The following is a 4,982-nucleotide window of genomic DNA, read 5'->3' as shown; positions in this document are numbered from 1 at the left end:
CACAATTGCATATATCTTGGTTTAGCATTTTAATTTCTGGGGTTTAATGGGTAAATAGAGAATGGGGGCTCACCAGCATCAGCATTAATGACTTTACTATAAATAATGACATGGAAGTTTTCCCAAAGATTCATCAAGATTCTCCAAATTCGTGTTGGGAGATTTTAAGGACCCTCGAGCCTCGTTTCAAGCGTGGTTCCCTTTGGTTACCTCGTCCACACATAGAAGAAGGAAAAAAGCATTCTCATATGCACTCAAGACTGGAAGTATCCCCAACGGAGTGACAATCATATCCGACGACCATGTGTTTCATCCGTCAGATATTGTCCCCTCTAGATGCCTAAATCTAGTATACACATCAGACACCATCCCTATAGACTGCTAGAAACATCACATTTGGGTAAGATGCGTGCTTGTAGCTAATTGAGCTATTTCATATCCTTGATACTCATATTCTTCTCAGCAATGATAGCATGGGGCCGAGCAATATCTACAGATGACTTGCTAGGAGAAGGAATATGTGTTTCATATAATCACGCTTGTAATCAAAATCACTGTGGATGAGCAAGTTTCATGGATGACAGAATATAAAGATTGAATTAAAATAAAAGAAACCAATAGGCAGCAGACGTCAGGCAGAGCCAATATATTGTGAAGACTTTGGGGGCTGAACGGGGAAAGTTCTAATATGGGCTCGCTGGACAGGAGTCGAGTTCGTTACACGACTTTCAGAATGTAGCCTGTCCATTCGGCGTCAAGGGGGTGAGTCATATCAAGTTCTGGTGCAATGGCATCATGGATCCCTTTACCCGATGGTCATTGTCTCTGTGATTGCTCTCTCTCCCCCCCCTCTCAATCATGGCCATTTAACCAGCATCTCTCGAGAAGATGATTGAACCAATTACACCATCGAGGGCCACATAGGGCTGAGTTTGATCTTCATATAAACAGACGAGGAATGAGTGAGCTGCCTGTCTCTCGTGAGGGATATTTTTTGAACCACGTGGACACCATGACCGTAATTTGCAAAAAACAAAGTCTCATCTCAATGGGAATCTCGGTAGCACCTTGCTTCCCGCAATGATTCGGGAGGTCGCGGACAATGTGTCAGATTGAGGGCTTTCTTTACAGAGGAAGCAGAGTGAGCCTTATATGAGCTGAAATACGTCTTTATATACCATCGTCGCAGACATTTTATTCCGGTATCGAGACAGCGGGCTGCGAGAGGAAATGGGATAGTTTTTGCGCCACTGGGACTTTTCCCGCCCCCGTCTCGCGGACTATCACCCCTCCTCATCCTCCATCGTACTTCTGTTGCCTGTTTTTAAGCTTTACGAAAACAAAACATGGAGGAGCTTCTTTCTTCCACCCTCTCGCTGTCGTCTGCCCATTCCCGCGCCCGACGAGTCAGGGGAAGATCAGACATGAACTTTAGCCATTTCGGGGAAGCGGCAAAACCGTCATATCGCGTGGAAACGAGAGTTCCTCTGCAGATGGGTAGGTAATCTAGAGAATCGCCTGCCGTTTGCCGAGAAATGCCATGAAAGTCAAGGACAGAGCGAAATATAATTTGACACGCGCTATAATTCTGAACATCAAGGGAGATAGATCAAGGATGAGTTATCGGCTTCTTCATCTGCTCTCGTATGTATACCTTGACCACGTTCTCGAGGATCTGCCGATACGGGAATTATTTATAGGCGGCAGCCGACGTCACACAACTTCAACAGAGCGCCAATTAGAATGATTTGGTACCTGAATCTCAACGTGCGACCTGCCCCGTTGAAGGGATCTTGCATGTTGGCTTTTTTCCACTTTCACACCCACAGCTCGTTCGATGCTTGTGACTGGGAAATACCTTGCAATATATATGTATATATATGCGCCCTCCCGACTGGTGGCGTTCCTGAAGGGGAGGATGGGGAAGATAAAGACGCGCGGGAAGCAACCGGTCGTGAGAAGCTTTGCACCCTTTCAAGCCTTCCTGCCTTCTTAGCCTAAACATATTTGATGATTCAAGCGAATAAACTCTGGATGCGGCGCGACTCGTCAACTTTAGGCGAGTCGCGTGTGCAATCATGAAAGGTAGAGAATGAGGTCCTACCTCTACTCACGCACCTACATACCCACCTACATACCTACCTTGGCACTGATGCTTTGTCGGGCGCAGCAATGATGCAGGGAATTTTATGGTTAGCAATAAGAGGTTCCATGCATTTCCCCAAAGCGTTCCACGAGCGACGTAACCGTCTTTAATTTTGTAGGCTTTGGCTGCGACATCCCGAGGTCCCTGGGCTTGTGGTAGTGTACATGTAATTTGTACCTGAGATGGAGATGATAGGTAGGCAGTGCACTCAATGCTTTTCCCGGGCCGAGCCATGCAGAATGAGCGCGGGGGTGCTAGTTTCTTATCAAGATGGATATTGAATCAAGCTGGCCGTCCTGATGTGTCCGGACGTATTGATAAACCTCGTCGAGGATGAATCGCTAGTGTGTAACGTGCGTGGGTATGGAGACAAAGCTGCCACAGGTCGGTAGGGATTGCATCGTGGTCTGTCTGTCACGGGCTGAGGTCCGAACAGTCAAAAGAAGCATAGACCCAACTTTGATGGGCGGATTGACAACGCAGCCATCAGTCCATCCTGATCCATCATGATCCAGTATTCAGCATCCACGCTCAGCTCGATGGAATAAAGAGTCGTAAGTTGTCGCAAAGGCTAGTAGGCTTAATTTGATGAGGCTGACGTCTCCTTGGTCCCCATCTATGCTCTTGTCCCCATCTTTGAGAGTGTGGGGAGCGAGCGGTGTACGTGGTGCCGCGTGTGCCAGAACTAGCAAAGATCAACTTACGTATACTGCTTACTTTGTGAAGAGGAGATATAGAAATGAGGGGCGGTGAGTATCAGTCAGCACAAATTATAGAGACGAGTTGAAGAGAGAGTTGAATCATGGTAATACGGGTCGTCGATATATGGAGGATGGAATGGAGTTGTAAAGTCGCCAAGCAGAAATGTGAGAAGGCGAAGCTTTGCTAAGCTTCCATTTGTGGTTAGAGGAATTGTACCTGCAGAGTCTCGGTTCCATGGCTATCAATAATTTTTCTATTCTTCCCCAATTTCTGCAGAGGGGGGACCAAGGGAAGGGAGGGAATAAAATCAGGGAATTGGCCAAAACAACCTTTTCTTTGACCCGGGCGCAAAGAAAAGTGACATACCTAATTGAGGCATTACTTCCACCCAATCATGAGGTTCCCTTTCACTCAAATCTCCCGAGATTATAAGACAAGGGTTCCAGAGTTCCAGGCCAGAGCAAAGGGGAACAGAGATCTGGATCGTAACTACTGACTGCCCCTTGCCCTGCTTGGTGACTGACCGCTGGCGCGTTTTTCCATGTGCCAAGACTCCTTTGCGAGGGCGTCTAGATTGCAATTGCTCATTCCCTGGAATTCTTTGGCTGTAGAAGAACCGTGCCGACCTTGCCTAGGTATGTGACCAAAGCAAATATGGCGGCGGGCCCCTTTCTAACGTAGAGGCTAAAGGGGATATGGTTCCGCAGTAACATGCCATTGCAATATGATGCCAGCTATCTTCTCATGTCACTGTAAAACAATAGGTAGGTAGTGTGTGGTTTTTTTTCTTTTTTAACAAGCTTCGAGTACAGTTGAGCTGCTGGAGCGTTTGTAGAACAACTTTAAAGCCCGCCCACGTTGAGCTTTTGAGTTCGAGACCGTGTGCTACGTGACCCCAGGGGTCATAGTCTACTGACCCTGAGGCTTCTGTGCAGATAGGTCCAGTCAAAGTAGAAATAATGTATGTTAATGTAATCAGTGAAATAGTTCTGGTGGGAAATCCGTTGTTGGCGCGGCGCGACGGCAGAGCGCGCGAATGACACAACTCAGGGGGAACAGCAAGCCATCTCTGGCACAGGAATGTCATGCCAAGAGCTTGTCACCTCAGGAAAACAAAGCCTTGGAACGAGCTAAGGATGAACGGCGTTCTCGTCAGAGACATTAGAGAACAGAGGCGACCTGGAGCTAGAGGGGCCCAGAGCTTGTTGAAGAGAAGGACGAGAATTGCCGTCCATGGTATTAGGTGCAGGTGTATGTAAGCAGAGAGTTGCATTAAAATTCTCCCTCTCTTGGACACCTTTTTGCCGCCAAAAACTGAACAGACCAAATCATCAATGCACGAAATCAGGAGGAAAAGGGTCTGGAATCTGTCTCCACCCATTATTGTGATGGCAACCCGCGTTCCCATTATTCAATGTTGTCGCTCATCACATTGTCTTCTAGCCCTGTGTTCTCCTCAAGCATGCGCCATCAACTAGCAGATCCGTGCCAAACAGCAGGTCAACACCCACTGATGGTCAGTACAGATTCCGATCTAAAACCCCTCATTGGGGAGCCATCGTACTATTTGTTGATTATTACCTGGGATCCTTGGAGTGCTTTGGCTGGTAATAAGTTAGCGTCTCCCCCCCGGAAGTCCAGCGCTAGAGAAAAAAGCACGGTTGCTGTCGCTGTGTTGATGAATGGGTACTGTCCACCAAACAGAGTGTGCCGACAAGTCAGTCCACTGACTCTCTCTCACTGGCGCCGTTGCGGGTATTCTGATTTCGGTGTTTGAGCAATTTATTTTATTAACAGAGTAAGCAGCTAACGAATGGGATGGAGGCAGAGAAAGAAGCGGTTGAGAATCGAGTACTAGTAATCAAGGGAACTGGGAATACCTGCGCAGGAACCAAGCAAGAATTTATTAGCATTACGTAGAGAAACATCTAGTGGCCAGCATAACAGCATAGCCTCGCAGCAGATTTCATCCTTCATCCAGTAGGAGGAGCCGGTTGTTTTCAGTCTCCCAGATGCCTCGACGTCTTGGCAGGCCTATTGCTACATTACCACCAACAAAAAGTCTGGAGGAGCTGCAACAAGATCCAAGGTTGTTGCTCTTTGCACGACCCTGTCTCTCCGACTCTCCCCCCCC

The sequence above is a fragment of the Pestalotiopsis fici genome (assembly GCF_000516985.1).
Source record: "Pestalotiopsis fici W106-1 unplaced genomic scaffold PFICI_Scf_1, whole genome shotgun sequence".
NCBI classification, from domain to species: Eukaryota; Fungi; Ascomycota; class Sordariomycetes; order Amphisphaeriales; family Sporocadaceae; genus Pestalotiopsis; species Pestalotiopsis fici.
This window is presented reverse-complemented; position numbering follows the sequence as displayed.